The following is a 23330-nucleotide window of genomic DNA, read 5'->3' on the forward strand; positions in this document are numbered from 1 at the left end:
ACCAAATTTCAGGTGCTCAATTCCCACACTTGACTAGTGGCTACAATACTGAGGAGGGCAGATCTAGAGATAAAATCGTCTTTAATTGGCATTCATTTACCTTTTCAATATGGTCCTTAATTTTCTAACCTAATCACCATTTATCTCCCTTACTGAAAAATTTGAACAATTGATCTTTTCTGGGTGCTTCATCCATAATTTTGTTCAAATGCTTCCCCTTACTTATAAAACTGTCTTTTCTTCCTTCTATTAATTTTATCCCTCATTTAAGGCCTGTATTTTCTATTACATCTTTTATGTGGCCCAGTCCTTAGAAATTACTTTCTCTCTCTCAACTGCATAGCAAATTTTGTGTATGCTTATTTGCACTCATCTTGTGGTACAGTGCACTGTTTACTTTTAATGTTTGTTCTGGTTCCCCAGTTGAGTTGCAAGCTTTCTGAGGGCAAGAGCATCTCATTTGAGACACTGGCTATCTTCATTCTATGGACTTCTAATGATGTATGTCTATGATACATTTGTTTTTCACTGTCTTTTTTTCAGAAGACAATTTATCCATTTTGTGCATGTATGCGTGTGTGTGAAACAGAAATATTGGAAATATAAAATATGTTACTTAGGTGGTAAAGAGCATGAACTCTGTAATCAGACTACATAGATTTAGTCCAGGCTCTGCCTCTAATGCTTAGGAGAATTTTTTAAAGTTAATCTCTGTGCTTTGTTTTCTTCTTCAGTAAAATGTAATTAATAATACTCTCCCTGATAGACTTGGTTGAGAATCATCTGAGACAGTTGTGCCTGTAAGTAGTAAGCACTTAGTAAATCTTGGTTGCTGTTATTATTATTAATAATGAAATATCTGTGGCTCAGGTTTGATATGCTATTAAACATCTCTAGCAGTATTTTAGAAATTTCCAAATGAGCAAATGAAAACCAGAAACTATTGAATTAAAAATTAAAATAAAAGCCAAATATTTATTGAACTACACTTTATTCTGCAGCTTGACTGCAGAATAAATTAAAAGCCTGGGTAAAGCCTTAATTTGTGTCATCAGCATCCAATGTAAGAAAAGATAGTTTTAAATTAAATATTTTATTCCAAGATCATTGATCAAGTACTATAGATATATCAATATGTATAAATAGATACATGAGAGGTTCAAGGCCCTTGGTTGTAATGCTAGCAAGAAATTACACTGTCATTCAGTACAATACTTTAGTACTAGCCCACCCATAACCTAATGTTCACCAGACATTAATAAATTCTTATTTTGAAATCATACCAGTAAGCTGTGATTCTCATTGATGGGTAATACTTACAATATGTATGGTCGTATGAGTCAGCTTTCTGTTATTATAATGAAATGCATTGTAAAGATTAAAGTTTTATATTAACTCGATTTTAGAGATGCCAGTCTAAAATCAGAAAGACCTATTGCTTTGGGCCTCTGGTGAGGGTGCCAAATGGCAATGATAAAGAGTGTATGAGAGAGCAAACTGCTCACCTCAAGGTCAGGAAGCAAAAAGGAAAGGGAAAGAGACCAGGGTCTCACAATCCCCTTTGAGGGCACACCTACAGTAATACTGAGGACCTCCCACTAGGCCCATCTCCCAAGGTTTCCACCAAATAACACCACCCTGGGGACTGAGCCTTTAACTCATAGTCCTTTAGGAGACAATTCAAACCAAAGCAGCAGTGTATTCTGCTAATTATTTCCTCTCCTACTGTTGTATTCACTTGACCCTTTCTAGTGGTTTCGTCACCAACTCTTTAATTTCCTTGATATTTATTTCTGAATTTTTAGGATCATCATACCAGTAAACTAAGCTGCATTAGTTTTTAACTGCAACAAGGTTTATGGTTATGTTCTGAAATTAGATGATAACAACTGTAGCAACTTAGAACCTTTTGGGAAGATAGAAAAACCCCAAGAACTAGATAGTGATGAGATTTTAAAAAATAATGATATAGTACATATGTAGCTTTCATTTACTTATTCACTGAACCAACAAGTATTTTGAGTATCTACCGTATACCTCACATAAGAGATACTAGACATAATATATTGGCTGCATCCCTTTCAAAAGCTTATGGTTTATCTGGGTGACTGACATTTAAACAAGGAGCTGAAATAAATGTAAATGCTATGTGAGAGGAAATACAGATGCTATGGTATTAATAACTTATAGGAACACAAACAGATTAGATTGCATGAAAGATTGAAATTATTGACTCACAATTAATCCAGGAACATGAATGGAAACATTAAGCTTTAAATAATGCTTTGAAGGAAGGGAGAAATAGATATTTAGAATTAAAGAAGCTTCTTTCTTCTTTTGGTAGATTATAATAAAGCTTATACAGTATTGAGAATCTAATGAATAATTGCTGTAGTTTGGATCTGAATTGTCCCCCAAAGACCCATGTGTCGACAGCTTGTTCTGTAGCTATGACACTATTAGTAGGGAAGTGGCAGGAACTTTAAGAGGTGAGGCATAGTGGGAGGCAGTTAGGTATCCTTGAATGATATATTGAGACTACTGGCACTTTGCTACCTTTTTTCTTTCCAGATACCATGAGCTGAGCAACTTCCTCTACCCATACTCCCTGACATGTTGTACTGCCTTGCCTAATTCCAAAAGAACAAGTAAATAGGGGCAGAAACCTCTAAAACCATGAGTCAAAATAAACCTTTTCCTGCTATTAAGTTGATTACCTGAAGTCTTTTGTTATAGTAATGGAAAATTAACCCGACATCCTACCTCATCTTTCAGAAATAGTTTTTGTTTTTGCATCTTTCCCTTCTGTTGGTCTTTGTAACTTGGTTTGTTCTCTCCTTTGTCATTTCAGCAGTACTCATCATCAATGAATATTCATTGAATTTAGTACAAGGCAATGTCCTAAACAGGAGAGAGACAAAGACATAAATAACATTTTGTGGGCATCACACCTGTTGCTTTTTTTTATTTTTTGGTTTGTTTGTTTAACTTCATTGTGTCAGTGTTTCAGATATCTTAAAGGTCTTTATTTTATGGGATATTTTTGTTATGTTTTCCTAGCCTCTTATACATCTGATGTTTTCATCATTCCATGAACTTATTAAAGATATATATAACCCATCATCTATTTCTCTTTATAGTCATTACAAATACCAACTTATTTTTTCCATCACTTCTTTACCCCTTTCTCTTTGCTCTTATGACTACTCTGACTTCTCTGTGTACTTTCCAACCACCCTGAAATGTGTGATGACCTCTTTCAATCATTTGGGAATATGCATTTATATGCTATTTTTTAAAGCATTCTTCCTTCTCCATTTTAACTTTATAAACCTCAAATATTTTGGAAAAAAGCTTATTTTTGTCATATAATTTACTCACAGAAGAAAGGTTAATCTGAATGATCACAGGGTGTTAATTTGTGGGTTAAAATGTGTTAAACAGTCGATATGAAGTCTGTTTAAGTCAATTAGAGATTATAATGAAGATGTTTCCAGGGTGTTAGGAAACCTTTTGAAGTTACTTTGTAAATCACTAGTGTATATTAACCATGGCACCTGACTCAACATGCTATTGCATTTGACTTTTAAGTTTGTGTAAATTTTAATAGATTCGAATGGGTCTACCTATTTAGAAGAAATTTGACTCTATTAATAAGATTATTTTGTTACAGGAAATTAATGGTTTAATTCATCATTATAAAAAGGGAAAATTAGTAGCATAATTATCTTTATTACTCACATATTTTTCTAAAATAAAATGTATCTATGCTGTATAACCAATAAAAATTGGAGGTTTTATTTGTTTATATGCCTCCTTATTTTAAAATTACTGTCATTATTATATATTTTTAAAATTAAGTACCTCAGATAGAAAGGCAGAATGATAAAGACAAAAAATTTGGTGTGATAATTTAATGAAATGATTAATTTTCTCTGCTAAAATTATTTGAAATAATATTATGAAAAAATTTGGTGTTGGTTAATATCTTCAAAATTTTCAGAAAAGCTCATTTATTATGAGGAATTTAATGTTATTGTCAGTTTCACTAGTTGAATATAATTTTTGTAGGGCATGATAGCATTAAGATGAAAAAGTATTATAACTTCAACAGTTTAAATCCACAAGAGATATGAGGGTAAAAATCACATTTTAAAATACATTTTTCACTTAGCATCAGGGTTACTGTAGTACTATTTTTTACTACTTATGTCAGCTTACTAGTAATAAACACATTTAGCATTGCAGCTTCTTCTTACAACCTTTCAGTTTAATTATTTAGAGACTGATGCAAAACAAGTCTTGTATGCTAAAGGGATTTCTGCAATGATGGATTAAATGCCAAAATAATGAAAGCACACAGCTTAAAAAATATACTGAAGAATAGATGTTTTCTGATGAATTTCTACCAAATATCATATTTTTAAAATATTTTAAAGCAATTCACAGTATTGCTTTTTAATCTACTGTAGAAGCACCATGAGTATAGTCTCTTGTAGCTCATTAGCAATTTCTTTAATGAGTTTTTTGGTGTGATAGTTAAAGTAACAGACAAATGACAGATTGTTTGCCTTTAATGATTTCCCTGTTTCAAGCCCATTACAAAGCAATTAGAAATCTGACAGCATTTTCACTCTGCATTACTGATCATCTAAAGTGATGAGGAATGAGAGGTGATGAATATTAATTGTATATTTTCATATGATTATCATAAATTATTACCTTGTCTGATGTGCTGCAGGTGAAGCAGGGACATTAGAGAAAGGCAGTCAGATATATTAATTTGAAAGACTATATAGTTTTAAGAAAATCTTTGTCTACAGTGTAAATCCTTGTCTGCAGTGTTAATCTCTATGAATATTTCTTTGCTAAGATTAATTATTTTAGTTTATTTTTACATTTGGAGCAATTTAAATAAATTTTCTTATTTGAATACAAGAAAAGGAAAAATTATTCCATAGTAATATGTACAAATACATATTTAAGTAAAGGATTTTAAGAATCTAATTTGGAGAGTGAGATGAATTTTCTTGATGTATATATTATATAATATACAAATATTACATAATTTATTATGTAATATTCAAATATGTCACTACAGAGAAAGATACACTTAGAAATAAATCTTATGTTAGTCTTGAGTTAAAGACAGGTAAATGAAAAGGCAAGATAAGAAAGTATAGCCAGATATAAAATATTTTTTCTAGGTCCTCTGTAATAGTCTTTTTAGACAATGTATCCTGTTTCCCCAGTTTCTTGCTTTAAGTAAATGAAGCCAATCCTGTCATTTGGATACAAGTACTGTTGTTTCTTGGGCCTTGCCTTCAACTTGGAGCAAATGTTGTTCCAGAAACCAGATAACAGTGTTTAATACAGTGAGAATTGGTAAGCCTAACACTTTTGAAGTTACTAGAAATATTTTAGATCAATTTTATCAAAGTGGATAAGCTTATGTCGGTATCTCTCTAATGATAGCTATTAGCTGGTAATCAATATGCAATTAATTGAATTGAATTTCATTATACTCAGTCAGTAAAAGTGGTTGAGTCTCTAGCATTTAGTAGTCCAATGTAATCATCTTTTTACTAGCTAAGCTTTCCAAGTATATAACTTACTTAGTTTCTGATGACTTCCCATGATTTTTCTCTAGGGATCTCCTTCATATATAGAGTAGATCCAACTAACACATCTTAGAGAATCAGAATGGTAATTCAACCCTCAACTCCTTTCTGTTCTTATTTATTATTTCAATCTATTGATACTTTCTAAAGCTCAACCAATTTTCCTTTGCTTTTCTATTTCTAATCTATATTATATTAGTCAGCCTTTTGTTACTATAATGAAATATCCAAGACTGAGTAATTTTAAAAAGAAAAGAGGTTTATTTAGCTCTCAGTTCTGGAGCTTCAAGGGCATGGTGCCAGTATCAGCTCAGCTTCAGTGAAGGCTTCCTGACAGCACCACAGCAAGCAATTACATTACTAGACAGGAAACCAAAGAATGACTCACGGTCAGGCTCAGGCTTTTATAACAACTTACTCTCATGAGGGATCTCTTAAGAACTATTTAATCCTTTTTGAGGGCATGCTCCCAGAGATTTAAGGACCTCCTACCAGGCCCCACTTCTTAAGGGTTCTATACCACCTCCTGTTTTAGTCAGCGTTTTCACTGCTGTGACTAAAAGGATCTGACCAGCACAATTATAGAGGAGGAAAAGTTTATTTGAGGGCTCATGGTTTCGGAGGTCTCAATCCATAGACAGCAGGTTCCATTCCTTGAGGCTTAAGGTGAGGCAGAACATCATAGTGGAGGAAGTGGTGGAGGAAAGCAGCTCACATCATGATCAGTAAGCAGAGAGAGTGACTCCACTTGTTAGATACAAATATATACCCCAAAGCCAGGTCCCAATTCCCACCTCTTCTAGTCACACCCTACCACTTCAATTACCACTCAGTTAATCCCTATCAGGAGCTTAAATCACTGATTGTGTTAAGAGTCTTACAACCCAATCATTTCTCCTCTGAACCTTCTTACATTGTCTCATACATGATCTTTGGGGAACACCTCACATCCACACCACAACACCTCCCTACACTGCTACTCGAAGGACCAAGATTCTAACACACGCATTTTGGGGGGACACATCCAACCCATATGATTACCAACAGGCATACCTACTTGTTTTTTAACCAAAGTCTCCACTTCCTTTAGAGAAATTATTTTGGAATGCTTACATATTTTTCCTGTAAACAGAACAGGTATCCATTCATCGGAACTTGGACTGTTCAACCATGGCACTGTTAGCAAATCAACATCTAAGGAAACAAACACTCCTAAATTGTGAATTATAGACAGCAACATCTACTCTGAATGAAAAAGAGTTTCTGGAATATGTTCTAGCATTAGTAGTCCAATTTAATCATCTAAAAATTCTTTCTAAAATTTCTTTCTTGGATAGTGCAGGAGGCAGATCTAAATACAAAAATGTGGACTAACTTTATCATTAATAATCACTTCAGCATATTTTTCTCATTTAATCCTTATAACAATTCTATAAGATAAGTAAGGCATAAGGAAATAAGACTGGTAAGGGGCAAAGACAATATTTAAACCTAAGTCAGCTTACTCCAAACCTCTCATTTTTCCGTCATACTACCTTACCTTCCATATGTAAAAAATCTTCTTTTAAGTGGCCAAAATTTTAGAGATAGGAGGACTTCAGAGTTCCTCCTCTTTCACTATTCCTAACCCCATGTTTTAGACAGACAGGGAAAATGAACACAAGAGAGTTTAGGATTTATCTCAGGACTGGCTCCAAACTAAAACTGGACTTCTTGGCTCAGTTCCAGTGCCCTTTGTATTACACTTGCATTACATTACACTACCATCAGCTCTGCCAAAGCTACAGGACCATTTTCTTTGGCTATTAAATAAATTATTGATCACAGACTTGGCTTGATAAATACAAATATTCTCAACTTACTATTTTTACTACATTGTCTTAGTTATAAGACATTTTCATACTATATATATATATATATCTCCCCTAAACATTCTGTAATGTCCTACAGTAAAAGGGGAAGTAAAGAGTGTATCTGCCTTTTGTTGAGAGTTCTGAGGGGAGAATGGTCGTAATAGTTGCATGTCTTCATTTCCTTCTTGGTACACTAGTACAGGGGAACTCTTTCTTCTCTAGCATGGAAGCTTACCTGATTGTTTCCCCGGTATTTAAACTTAGAAAGACAGTTAAGTTCAAACAATAATTTGGTGATCAAACTTTCTTTCTAATGTATCTTCAGCATTTTAAATGGTAACACAGGTTGGGAACAACAATTTTCCTGGTCCCATAAGCAGCTCTATTCAACATAGTGGAGGCTCTTGCATGATGCTCTAGTATAAGCCAAATGTTTGACTTCCCATCCTCATTATTGTCTCTTTTCAACAGTCATTTTCTCAAGGCCCTGGAGTACTCTGTACTCACATGTACTCATGTATTTTAGGTTCCTGATACAAAGATTTCTTCTTGTTTACATTTTCCTTTATCTGATCAAGTAATATATGTTCTTCATAGTCTTCAACTTTCAAGTGCTTTTACCAAGCACTTAGTTTTAAATGCTGTTGTATCACTGTTATGGTTTGGGTGTAAGATGTCCCCCAAAAGTTCCTGTGTTAATTTAGGAATATTTGGAGGTGAAATGATTGAATTATCAGAGCTGTAACCTAATCAGGCCATCCTAGTTTGAGTGACTGACCAGGTGGTAACTGTAGGAGGTAGTAGGTTATAGGGGGGTACCCTGGAAGAGTACATATTCCCTGTTGTTGCTTGCTGGCTGATAAGAGGTAAGAAGCTTTCCCCTATTGCTGCTCATCCTTCACAATGATCTGTCTTACCTCAGGCCCAAAGCGATGGAGTCATTGGAGTTGGCCAACCATGGACTGAACTTTTGAAACCATGAGCCCCAAATAAACTTTTACTCCTTTTAAGTTCTCTTGTCAGGTATTTTAGTCACAGTAATGAAAAGTTGACTAACACAATCACCATCTCTAGCCATAGAAGATGCTTTTTAATTCATTCATAAAGCACTCTCTTTTTCTCTAGAAATTTCTAACTAAATTGTGTTTCTGTCTTGTCTTTGTGCAACACCACTTGGTTGAATCTACAGGTCTTTTAAGATCCATAGGGAAAAGAAAGTTCAACAGACTGAAAAGAAAATAAGGAAATTAATTTTTAAAAAAATTCAGAGATCTGAAGGACCTGATGTGATGAAGCTAAACCATGAAGGAGGTCAGGAGTCCTTACTAGTCATCAATAAAGGCATTAACTCAAGAATTCTAAAACATATCCTCAAAAGAAAGGAGATGGGTCAATACCCACTGGTCTAGCATTGCAGATGATTTTTAGATTCCTTTCTTCCTAAATCATTTTTCCTACCGATTTGGGGAATGGAAAGAAAAGGCTCACAACATTGAAATTACACTGTTCACATTTCACATAATAATATGACCTGTCATTCCATCATAGAAATATACTAAGTTCATATGGCATATTTGGCTGTTCAAATACTATGTTATTTCCCAGTGTTTTATGTGATTCTAGGTGTTATTAATTGGTTGTTTAATTTGTTATTTCATGTTTCCAGGTTAAACTAAGCTAATTACCAAAATCATTTTCCCCTTGTTTTAAAGAGGTATGTTTTCCCTTTTCCAGTCTCCAGGGACATTTTTTAATCACTTTAAGATGATGAAAGCAGAGAGAAATAGTTAAAAAAGAGTGGGAGGAAAGAGGAATAAAAGATGATTTTTTTTTTTTCTTTTGCAGTAGTTACATTGTTTGTGTGACCTATTTTATTCTATTCTTTGTGAATGGTCATAAAGCTTAGTATCTTAATTCAGTCTTTGAACCTATTAAAGTGTATATTAACTATCCCTTCAAGAAAAAGTTTACAGTGTACTTCTTAGAGAATAATTATCTAATTCTAGAACCCTAAGTCATAGATATTTTTATTTATACTGGGCTGTGAAAACTGAATAATTTTCTATTACTCAGTATTCGAAGGAGATCAGGTTACCTCGAATGGTGTCTCAACATGTCAAGCAGTTCACTGTACTTATTCTGTTCATGCTTGGATGTTTAGTCTTGCTGATTAGTGGGTGTTAGGATTATAATCAAAGAGTTACAAGTAAATATCAAACATCAGACTTAAAGCTATAAATTATCCTAAGAACAAGGCATTTAAGAAAAATATTATCTAAAGCTGTAGAAAGCAGTTTGATTTTGTGGAAATCATCAGGTTCTAATGGATCATGTTTCTCCATTCTGAAGAGCACTGAAACTAATGGGTGACATTATTTGAGCAGTACCACCAGTGTTCCAGATCAGGTATACTTTGTGTTTATTGCCTGCCTGTGGCTTGTTACCAAATGAAAACCATCTGTTGCAACCATTGTTTATTAAAATCAACACAGATGTTTTATCAAGTAAAATGAAATTTTACTTCTTAAATATTTAAGGTAAAGAATTATATTCCAATGTCCTTTTTTTGGCAGTCCACTTCAGACTGTGTTGACAGCTCATGTATTCGATAAGGCCCCTCTTTACAGCCACTTGGATGAAAACTTTGCAAAGTACTGGATTCTAATTTGTGTTGCCTCTAACTGAATCAATAAGACCTTGACAAGTTTGTGAAAAATGTGAGAATGTGGTCCTCCCTCAGTTTACAAGTCAAAATTACTAAATTGGGAAATTATATTATCAAATAAAGAAATAATACATTATGCATACAAATTATAGGTACATATAAATTTGAGAGAGAAAGAGGGGGGATTGTAGAAAAAAGAAATAGGTAGACAATGGAGATTTTAAAAAGATTGTGTCAGGGAACCCTATGTGAATGAAATAGTCATTCTAACTATATCTCTTAGCTGACAAAATGAAAATGGTAACCCATGGTATTGAGTCAAACCATTCTGAATGCCAAATGGCAGTAAGGATGGAACCATTTCCCCCTGATTCCTAGAAGGATGCATAATCTTTTACCTTTTGTTTTGGGTCATCACAGCTTTTGAATATTTGCTTTAGAATACTAAAGATAGCTGAGGTAGGTAGTTATAAGACTTCTCCAGAGATTATTGAGCCAGACATATTATTAAATCAACTGTTAAATTAATTTTTAAGAGATAAATATTTGTTCTGAAATTGAATTGCACATCACAGATAGGAAATATAAGTTGTACTTTCCCAATATGTGGAATGCTATGACTAATTGAATTATGAGGTTGTATGTATTGAAAGCTTAACGGTTGAAAGATTTTATGTTGCTATAGTATTTAACCATGAGCTCATTGAGTGCAGTGATTTTTGCTATGGTATTTTTATCATGTTTATGGTGAATCTAATTATGTTTGAACTTAAAGTAGTCTACTCTTATCCTTGATTTTCCTTTGTGTGGTTTCAATTACACATAGTTAACCATGGTCGGAAAATATTAGATTAAAAGTTCCAGACTTAAACAACTCATAAGCTTGAAATTGCACACCATCCTGATAGGGTAATGAAATATCATGGTATCCTACTCTGGACGTGAATCATCCCTATGTCCAGTATATCTATCCGTGCTGTATACATTACCCACCCATTAGTTGCTGAGAAACCCTTTTGGTTTTCAGATTGATTATCACAGTGGTATTGCAGTGCCTGTATTCAAGAAATAATGCTGGTAATTCAGATATGCAAAGAGAAGCCATGTAGTGCTTCTTTAAGTGTAAAAGTGAAAATTATTGACTTTATAAGGCAAGAAAATAAGTCATAAGCCAAGCTCCTAAAATCTGTGGTAAAAATGAATCTTCTGTGAAAATGAAGAAGGAAACAGAATTGCATGCTAGTTTTGCTGTCACAGTTCAAACTACAAAAGTTCTACCTACAGTGCATAAGTGGTTAGTTAGGATGGAAAGACATTAGATTTGTATGTATATAAATAAACATAAATATTTTCATATATACATGAAAAATAGCATATATAGTATTTACTACTATCTGCACTTTCAGGCATTCATTGGAAGTCATGGAATGTATCCTCTGATAATAAAGGGAACTATTGTACTTGTTAATTTTTTTCATTGGAGCGTTTATGCTCAGTAAAATCATAATGACAATTATTTATGTCTATCATTATTTGCATGAATAAATGATTTCCCTTCAATAGAAATAAATAGGAGCATGCATATGCATGATGATATTTCTAATTGTTTTTCCTCTTGCAGACTAGTCAATTGTTAGCTATTACAGCATGTGGTTTCTTTATCAAGGAGTGAGCATAAGGTGAGCTCTAGAGAACTATTTTGTCACCTCACATTTGGCACACTGCCTAGACAGTGATCTTTTAAATTTTTAAAATTTCACCCCAGGAGAATTTTATATACTAGTTATTATTGATACAAATTGGAGATCTAAATTTATGTAATTAGATTTGTAAAATTTGTTTTCAAATGATAGTTGAGCAATTTTTTTGTTCTGTTTTGGTTGACTTACCAGTACCTTTCAGTAGATTTCAAACTTCACATCATGTCTCACATAATTGCTTCTCTCTCCAGCCCTCAATTATAAAATTCAGAAAACTTTATCAGTAATATACTTATTGTGTCTCTTAGGGCACCTATAAGAAAATTGCATTTCATTAAGCAGGGAGGAGAAAGGAAAGAACTCTTTGAAATTGGTGTAAAGATTCTCAGGTCATTTATTCAAGAAGTAGCTCCTCCATTAGCATTAAACTTCTGCTTCTTTTTATCCACAGACTTCTGGATTTCCAAGGTCAAGTGCTGCATTTAATGCATGCAAATAGTAAACTTTAGCAAAATAAAAGGGGATTTCATGCTTGGGAGGAAAAGAAGTTTATGTGCTTTTACCCTACTGAAAGAATACTGTCTATTAAAGGAATATAGAGTGAGAGGAGTTCTTTTTCCTGACTTCATTTTGGAAAATTGACTTAAAAACCTTAAGATTTCCCATAAAGCATTTAAAAACTTTTTAAAAACCTTTTCCATTGCTATATGATAATCGTTTATTTCTGAAGAATTGTATGTTTTTCTTTCTAAAAAGGGAACTAAAGCAAGAGTGGAATAATCTTTTACCTATAAAATATGCATATTTAAGAAAAAATGAATACAGCTGAAAAATTGCATGTATTTTTATGTTCATATTTACTGTTACTATGACAACCAGCACACTACTTAGTATTTATGTTGTCTTAGACTGGGAACACCTTTTCAGAGATATAAATATGCCAGAATGATATATTGTATTTACTTTGAGGTTTAGAAAAATATTTATTCTAATGCATATTTTTGAAGAAAATAATAACAAAAAAATATAAACTTTAACTTCATTTAAATGGTATCATTTTTTGAAATATGATTTTAAAATCAAAATAATTACATTTATTCTTTTTCTTGTTATAAAAATCAGAATATATAATAGAAATAATGACTTAAACTCATGATTCAATCTTGAAATATAGACTGACTTTTCCTATTTTTATGACTTTATGTTTTGATTCATAATTGATTCCTGGAAATAGAAAATCTGAACACTAGACAAGACCCTTAATGCTAGTTTCATAAGTTAGAAAATGTAAATAGTTTGTGTTTCTGATTTGTGATTGTTTTTAATATCTACAAACAAAAGATTTATATTTTATATTTGAAATTAAAGGCAGGGTTGCTGTTATTTTTCTTAGTCTAATTATTTAAATCATTTTTTGACATGTGTGATGCATAAATATAATTTTAATATTAAACATCAGAAGGGAAGCTATGAAGCAGAAAATCAGACATGTTTCATGTCACGTATTACCTGTTAAGAAAAACTGCAATACAGCATTTAAGTACAACAGAACAGTGAGCATATTGTCTCTGATACTTGTAAACAGGATGGATCTACAGTTTCACAGTTTATGTTGACAGTATCTTTGTGGGAAATGTAATTATCAAATGAATTATAACACATCTTAGTATTAAGATTATTAATAGTAATTTTAATTGCCTTTATCAAGATAATTGGATATGTTCTTGTAAGTGTATGGGAAAGGGGACATTGGACTAATTAGATATTTTGAACGTAGTTATCTTTAAAATACCTAGAAGTTTAACATATATATTCTAGATTTTAGGAATTTCTTTCCTTTAAATGTTTTTCTAAGCAGAATTAAAATAATTCATAATCCTCATAATTCTCACTGATTGTCCTTTTGACTTCCTCTTTATTGATATGATTTTAAAAGTTAAATGATGATAATTTAAAAAATTAAATTTTCACTACCAATTTACAATATTTTTCTAAAATTATTGTAAAATTAGAAAAGTTAAGAAAACATCTTAATCCACTAATTGGTGCTGTTGGATGGGCTCTCATATAACATTTTTTGTAGTTTTAGAAATTGATGCATTTATAAGAAGCTATTCGATTTGTAGATACACATCAGCAGCCTCATAATTGTGAACACACTTTGATCTAGGAATTTAACTTCTGGAACTTCTCTAGTCAATGGTATGGTCAACAGAATGTATATAAGAACCACAGCTTTATTTTGTAGTAGAAAGTATTTGAAACAATAACCAGAATATTAAATAAGTAATAAAAGATTATGTTCTCAACAAATATTTAATACAGTAAGAATATTCTTATTAAGTGAACACAGCAGTATATAAATGGCTTAGGGTTGAACCTTTATTTAAAGAAAAGACTATAAAATCATACATGAAAGTCTAAATACAAATATTCAAAAAGTATAATAGTGGTTAATTCCAAGGAAAGAAGATTGTAAGGGATTTTATTTTTTATACAATTTTAAATCTTAGTATGGATATTCCTAAAATAACCCTAGCCTTTAGTTATCATCATACAAATTGCTTTTAATAAGACAAGTTAATTAAAATTGTGATTATATTTATTAAGATGAAAATACAACAAGTAAGGAAGATTTTTTTTTTCCTGTTCTGGGGCTAGAAACCAGTTCCTCATGCATGCTAGGCAAGTATTCTATCACTGAGCTATGCCCCCATCCCACAAAACAATATTGTTTTGTTCAACATTAATCCACTGTCCTTTTTGCTTTAAATCTGGAAATAGTTGGCAGTTGTTAAATAGTTTGATGGTTGAATGGGTGAATGATGGGAACAGGAATTATCAAAGTGGTTTTAGGAAAAACACATTTGGAAGGCTACCGAGATGCCTTGTTTAAGTAAACTTATTATGTTTATAATAACAGTAGAGGACAGGATAATAAAGTGATAAAAATATGCAAGAATTTCTTTGCTAACCCATCCTGTTAGCATAGAATAAGGCAAACATTAGATTTCTAAACTTATCCTAGGACATTTAGTTTGTATAACTTTATGATTACAGTTATTAAAATAAGCAAGAACTTTTATTATTGAAATTTCAGTGGGAAAAATAACTAATTTGAGAGTCTGGAACTCCAGTCATCAGTTTCCCCAACTTTTTTTTCAATTTAAATACTTTAAATTAAACTTGTTATGATACATAAAAATTATATTAATGGGGTACTATGTGATGTTTCAAATCATATATATATTGTAATGTTCAAGTCAGATTAAACATCTATCTCCTCATCATTTCTTTATGATGAAATATTCAAAATCCTTTCTTCTAGTTTTTGAAATATGTAGTACTTTACTGTTATCTACAGGCATCCTATTGTGCAAATAGCACATCAGAACTTCTTAGTCCCATCTAACTATAATTTGGTACCCATTGATCGCCATTTCTCCTCCTCCTCATTCTCCCCAGCCTCTTGGTAACATCATTTCTACTCTCAATTTCTGTGAGATAAACATTTTTGTATTCCAAATGAAGTGATTGTTTTTCTGTGCTTGACTTATTTTACTTAACATAATGATCTCCAATTCCATACATGACATTGCAAATGACAGGATTTCATTTTTATAATGGTTGACTGGTATTCTGTTGTGTATATGTGCTGCATTTCTTTATCCATTTATCACCTGATGGACACTTAGGTTGTTTGCATTTCTTTACTATTACAAATAGTGCTTCAATAAACAGATATCTCTTCAACAGACTGATTTCATTTCCTTTGGATATATATTCAGCAGTGGGATTGCTGGATCATGTGGTAGTTCTATTTAATTTTGGGGGGAACCCTCATACTGTTTTCCGGAATAGTGCATCAATTTACATTATCTACTAACACTGTGAAAGATTTCTCTTCTTTCCTCATCCTTGCCAGTGCTTATTTTTAGTCTTTTTGATAATAGCCATTTTCCTCTGGCTATTTTTTTCTCTGGCCTATTTTGTGATCAGGTTGTTAATGATAATTGGTGGTCCAACTTGAAGACCTCCAAGACACATTGTACTTCAGTTGCTGAAGTAGCCCATTAATTTCAGGAGCAGGAATTATTCTTACTCCCATTTTTCACAGATGAATAAACTGAAGCACAAAGAGGTCGTATGACTTGTTCATTGACATCGCTAGAAGGTAGGAGGCAGGGTTGCAAATCTAGACAGACACTCTGACTTCAGGGTTCAGGCTCATAACCACTGTGTAATTAAATGCCTCTTATAAAAATAAGATCCAGAAGACATCTGGATATTCACAAGAGTGGACTGCATATTCATAAAAAATTTGTGAAGAAATAGGAAGTAAAGAAAATGGTGATTGTTCATTGTGTCTGTGAATAAACTATGCTTTTATCTATAAGATGTAAGTTAGTGTCTTTATCTGTACTCTGTTAAAATTCCATAGTATTTATCATCAAAGTAAAATTAACACTTTTATTTAATTTCTAATTGACAATTCTCATTTAATTAGTAATATATGAGAATGTAATCTGAAACCTTATTGTATTCTCTACCTAACCTGTGAATATGTTCTACTTGTAGTGAGGATGACACTTTTTTAATATAACAGTGTGGAAGAAACATTGCATTTCATAATCATACTGATTTCACACTTACATAACTCACTCCACTAAAAACATCCTGAAACTATTTTGCAGGGGGAAAAATGCCATCCATCACTAAAATTGTTTCCTCTTTTGTGAAAATGAGGAATATAATCAAGCATAAGTAAAAAGTAAAACTATTGCTATATTTCAAGAGATATTTCTGAATAGTTAGGAGCAATTTTATTTTTAAATAATTGCATTGTATAATAAACACACCTTCACAGTCAAAGGATTTTATTCTGTGAGATGATTTATTCTTTAATGTAATTTTGCCTTGCTATACACAGGTGGATTTTTGACTTCAAAACATTCTCCAATTATGAGGGACTGGATCTATGAAAGAATTCAAGGGTGCAAGGGTTCTTAAGCCCTCCCCTTAAAAGGGAGAGCAAGAGTGTAAACACCAACAACCCTTTGGTCCCCAGTGGGAATGTCAGACAACTGCTAGGCAAAGAAAAGCACCTTCTCTTATTATACTATAAAAGAGAGATAATTTTTATTATTTGGTATAGAATTTCAGATTCATCTAACATTTATTGAACATCTACCATGTGCCAAGCACTGTGCTGGATGCTTTCACCTTCATCATTTATTTAGTCATAATAACCATCCTGGTGGGAAAACTGAGACTCAAAAAGGTTGTGATACTCAGGGTCACATTCCTGTAAAGTGGTAGAGAAAGACATGTTCCTTCTCTTATGCAGAAGAGGTATGAATTCTTCCATAATACTTTTAAGCAGTGTTATATTTCTTTTGTTCTTCCATATGCTTAATTAGCAGCAAGTGTAATATCATACTCTTTAAACTTCTCATCTTCTGTGAATTATCTAAGAATCTTAGACATTCATGGTAGTTCAGAAGGGAAGTCCTCCAACTGTCCTCTCTCAAATGAGGAAGAGTCCCGACATCAGTACCTTTGTTGGTGCTTCTGGTACTGTAATGCTGCTGTTATTGCAAAAAGGATCACAGACTGAGTAATTTATAAGCAGAAATTTGTTTCCTGGGTTCTGGAGGCTAGGAAGTCTTAGATTGAGCGGCTGGCAAAGGCCTTCTTGCTGCATCATCCCATGACAGGTGGAAGAGCCAGGAGTCAGTGAAAGAGAGAGGCAGACAAAAGAGGGCCAAACTCATCCTTTTGTAAGGAACCTACTTTCGTGATAATGGCATTAATCCATTTATTATAGCAGAGCCCTTATGCCAAATTACCTCTAATATTGTTATAATGGCAATTAAAGTTTAATTATTACAAGTCTGGGAAGGGACAAATATTTAAAACATTGCACCTCTTATGGTCCTACTACATTCATTGTCTGACTGGTTCTACTGTTCCATGCTTCCAGAAGTCTTCTGTACTTGACTTCCAAGTCAGCCTTGTAATTTAGCATGGTCTTTTTTTTTTTTTTTATTGTAAACAAATGGGATACATGTTGTTTCTCTGTTTGTACATGGCGTAAAGGCATACCATTTGTGTAATCATAAATTTACATAGAGTAATGTTGTTTGATTGAAAGAGGGTATGTTGGGATTCCCTAGAGAAACAGAACCAACAGGTAGTCTATATTTGTGTGTGGGGAGGGCCGTGTGTGTGTGTGTGTGTGTGTGTGTGTGTGTGTGTGTGTGTAGGGGAATGAGAATTTTTAAGATCTGAATCTCATGATTGTGGAAGCTTGGTGAGTACAAAATCTGGAATAGTCTGGAAGGCTAGAGTTGAGGTTCAAGGTCAAAGACAATCTGCTGGTATAATTCCATCTTATTCAGAAGAGTTCAGTCTTTGTTCTAGTAAGACCTTCAACTGATTAGATGAAGCCCATCCACATTATGGAGGGGAATCTGCTTTACTCAAATTCCACCCATTGGAATATTAATCTCATTAGAAACACCACAGAAAATGCTCAGAATAATGTTTGATTAAATAGCTGGATACCATAGTCCAGTTTAGTTGACAAATAAAAAATTATTTATCACAGGATAAATCACTTCTTTCAGTACTGTGTTCAACTGGAATGCCCTTTACTGGGTGCCTCAACTTGAAATCTAATCCCTCCCCCCCCCCCCCCACGCACGCACCCTACACAGCCATTTCCATTCATGATATCACTGTCCCAGAGTTGTTAGTTCTAGGATAGATTTGTTTGTATGGACCAATTCTTGCTAGTATTTTTTATATCTTAAGAAATCCAGCAATTTAACTTGAAAGCCAATTAGGTCCAGATTTTGAAAGTGCAAAAAGGCCCACGTATCATCCCTGGATAAAGGAAAACCAGATCTCCAAAATAGGTAGCACTCCTTTCCCTTGAAAGTGGAGCTAACAAGAAGCACCTTTTGTTCTTCCGTGAAGAGAAAAACATCTTCACATCAAGACAAAAACAGAGACTCTTCGATACCTTCTTTAAAAAGCAACAAACAATAAATCTAAATCAAATAAGTTAAACTTTGTTGGGTCTCATAGTTACATGTGCAGTTATACATATAGAATGATACCTTGTAGTGTAAAAAAGGAGTGTGTATATATGGATATGTGACTTTACATCTTTATTTGCCTGGGACAGACCCAGTTTGGATAATAAATTATTTGACCAGTTAGAGAATTAACATTGGAATTTTTCTGAATTTTGTCTACGTTAGTTGGATAAGGAAACTATCTCCTATGATTCCAGTGTTTCTGAGGTGGATATGTGTTCTTAGTATCTGAAGTACAATTTCCCATATTTATTTAACAAATGTTTATTGCAAACCTAATACGTTCCAGGTACTCAATTAAACACTCAAGACAGGTTACAGCTCTTACAGAATAAAATGCATTTTAACTAATATTATTGGACAGATACTTCATATACTGTTGGATTTATGATGAGGCAAGAAAATTAATGAATATTTCCATAGTATCTTAGTCTGTTAGGGCTGCTATAACAATATGCCTTAAATGGGTAGCTTTTATAAGCAACAGGAACTTATTTCTTATAGTCCTGGAAGCTGAGAAGTCTAAAATCAAGGCACTAGCCATATTTGGTAAGAGCCTGCTTCCTCATAGATGATAGTTTCTCAGTGTTTTCTTCCTTTGTGTAAAGGAACTAGCTAGCTCTCTGGAGTCTCTTTGATAGAGTGCTAATAATCCCTTTCATGAGGGGCCTACCCTCATGATTTAATCATATCCCCAAAGGCCCTACCTCTTAATACTATCACACTGGGGATTAGTTTGACAGATGAATTTCAGGGGTCACAAACATTCTTTTTTTTAATTGGTTCTTTTTAGTTATACATGATAGTATAATCCATTTTGACATAATTATAAAAGCATGGAATATATCTTGTTCAAATTCAGTCCCCAGTATCTCTTCTTTCCCTTCCCTCCCCCCACCTCTACTCCATTCCTTCTATTATCTTTCTGCCATTTACCCATAGTTAGTTTTTTTAATTAATTTCTTATGGATATAAATGATGATGAAATTCACCACCGTACATTCATAAGTGTACATAGGAAAGTTATGTCATTCCACTGTTTTTCCTTTCCCCATTCCCCTGTCCCTTCCCTTCATTTCCCTTTGACTACTCCACTGAACTTCTATCTACCCTGCTCCCCTGCTTATTGTGGGTCAGCTTTCACATATCAGAGAGGCTCAAATTAGTAAAATACATAATGCAAAAGGAAATATCATGACAGACACCACTGAGATACAGAACATAATGAGAAGCTACTTTGAAAATCTGTATTCCAACAAAATAGAAAGTACCGAAGACATTGACAAATTTCTAGAGACATATGCTCCTCCCAAACTGAACCAGGAGGACATACACTATTTAAACAGATCAATATCAAGCAATGAAATAGATGAAGCCATTAAAAATCTACCATCCAAGAAAAGCCCAGGACCAGACGGATTCTCAGCTGAGTTCTACAAGACCTTCAAAGAAGAACTCATTCCAATACTTCTCAAAGTATTCCAGGAAATAGAAAAGGAGAGTACCCTACCAAACACATATCAGAGAGGACATTCAACCTTTGGTTTTTGGGGAATTGGCTTATTTCATTTAGCCTAATAGTCTCCAGAGCCATCCATTTACCAGTAAAAGTCATAAAGTCATTTTTCTTTATGTCTGAGTAACACTCCATTGTGTTTATATATCACAATTTCTTTATCCATTCATCTGTTGAAGGGCACCTAGAATGGCTCCATAGCTTAGATACTGTGAATTGTGCTGCTATAAACATTGATGTGGCTGTGTCTCTGTAGTATGCTGATTTTAAATCCTTTGGATATTTACAGAGGAGTGAGATAACTGGGTCAAATGGTGTTCCATTCCTAGGTTTTGAGGAATATCCATACTGCTTTCCAGAGTGGTTGCACTAATTTGCAGTTCCACCAACAATGTATGAGTGTACCCTTTCCCCCACATCCTCACCAACATTTATTGTTACTTGTTTTCTTGAAAATTGGAGAGTGGGTCACAAACATTCTGATCAGAACACATAGGAAATTTTTTTCTTCATTTCAAATAATCAACCAAGTTAAACATGAACTTTGGAAAATGGAACAAAGAAATCTATTTCATTTTAACAAGTTGCTTTCTAGTCTTCTAAATCTTTCACAGTGTAAGAATAGCATGAACAAAGATATGGTAACTGGGAGGAGCTATACAGAGCATACAGGATGTTACAAAAAGTTTATATTAAAAAATAGTAAGGAAAAAGGCTATTTCTAGCTAATGTAAAAGTCTGGAAGGCTGCATGATGCTCTAAGATTTTTCCATCTTCTTGTTCTGGTGTGAACAGCTTCTATTCCCGAAGTCATGGATGATCCATTCCAGATCCTACACGGCTGTTCTACTTTTTAGCCATGATCACATTTCAGGCATCAGGAAGGCTAAAGATTACCATTCCTAGAAATCACATATACCTCTTTGCTTACCTTCAGTTGACCAAAATTTAGTCATATGATCATTTTACTATACCTAAAAAGCAATAAGACTTTAATTGCATATTCTAAGTCTATAATTTATAAAGGGGAAAACAAATTTTGAAGAGCACCTAACAATTTTGTCCAGAATCCTACCTTTTAACCACTTTACTTTTAGTCATGAATGGAAGACTTCCAAATACAAGAAACCTTAATGTGATCACCTTCAACTGGGCTTATTTTACATATATATATATATATTAGATGTTGATAGACCTTTATTTTATTCATTTATTTATATATGGTGCTGAGAATCAAACTCAGTGCCTCACACATGCTAGGCAAGTGCCTGACCACTGCACCACAACCCCAGCCCCATGGGCTTTTTATTGAATGACAAAGAATTCTTAGAGGAAAGTACTTTAAAAAGGCTGGAACCACAATCTTTTCTCCAAAGACTCTGCTTTAGAGTGCCACTTTAAAGAGTTTGGTTTTGAATATAGCAATATCCTTCAAACCTACAAGGCACAAAGCCGCAAATTACTGGACTCTGAATTAAATTTATATTTTAAGCCTTCCTAGTAGTCTCTGCATTTCTCTGCTGTAAGTCAATATCACATATTTTTTGGTTCTTGAAAGCAGCTTAATCCAAGAGAGTATCAGGAATTTCAGGAGCAGTTTCAATTACAAGCAACAAAGACCCAAATTAATACTCTTTTGAAAAGGTACAGGTTTATTTGTCATGTAAAAGTCTGAAAGGAAGTTGTCCAGGGTTGGTGTGGTATTCAAGGGTTGTCTGAGATTTAAACCCCTTCTATCCTGGAGCATGTCCTTCTTCCCTAGCATCATATTAAAATTGAAGGTGACCAGTCCAAAGACAGCCATTATTTCTTCATTTGAGGATGCAGAAAGAAGGAAAACCTAGAGCAATCTCACTCTTGTTGCTCATTTTCACTAATTTGTCATTGGTCAGAACATATTCATACAGCCCTACACAGCTATAAGAAACATTGAAAATGTAGTCCTCCCCGCCAACATACATCTTTATTTTTCCTTTTCCTCTCTATTTAAGTTTGGCTTATTTTGCTTAACATAATATTCTTAAGTTCCATTGGTTTTCCTGCAAGAGCATGAATGAATGCTTTTATTTCAGAACAGCAGTAAAAAGGTAAAAGTAATATTGTTATTGCCTTAAAAGTAATATGTTTTCCTTAGTCCTGGTATGTCATCTTACATTGGGGCATCTCTTTATTGCCTTAGTGAACTACATCAGAGAGAAGATTTTGTAGTTATTTTAATCAGTATTGTTAGTGCATGATTATACCTTGGAAAGGGACTGACAGATAATATTCTTAGACATTATTTCTTAAGAGCACATTGTTTTAGTCTTAAGAAATTACAGTTTATATATATTATATAAGATATCTAGGTTACAAATAAGAAAATTCCAACTCAATTTAACTCAAGCAAAAAGAAACTAAGAAACTGTAGGAAACTCGGGAGATATGGTTGGTTTGAATAAATGGTTTTGGGGACTAAAATGTCATCTGACTCTTTCTCTGCCTCTCTTTCACATCTGTTCTCATCTGTTTTGGTTTCATTCTCCGTGGTGGAGGTTTACATTGTTCTCAAAGCTAGCAATCTCAGAAGTGCACCATTCTCTCTTTTTCTCTCTTTACCAGAACTCCAATTTACCAACCTTTGTGTCTGGGCAATGGGGCACTTTGATTTTCCAGCCTTGGAGACACTTATTTCTTGGCATGGAAGCCATGGCTGCATAAATCAAGAGTCATATTAGAATCAGGAGGAAAAAAAGAATCAGGAGAAAGGGCAAATTAAATAAATAAATTTCATTGTGCTGGATTTTCTCAGTAACGTATTCCTCATATAAGATTGCTTTTATAAGCAGTATTCTTAAAACTAGCAAAAGCTAAAAGTCTTTATAAGAAATTA

Source organism: Sciurus vulgaris (assembly GCF_902686455.1).
Source record: "Sciurus vulgaris genome assembly, chromosome: 11".
Classification (NCBI taxonomy): Eukaryota; Metazoa; Chordata; class Mammalia; order Rodentia; family Sciuridae; genus Sciurus; species Sciurus vulgaris.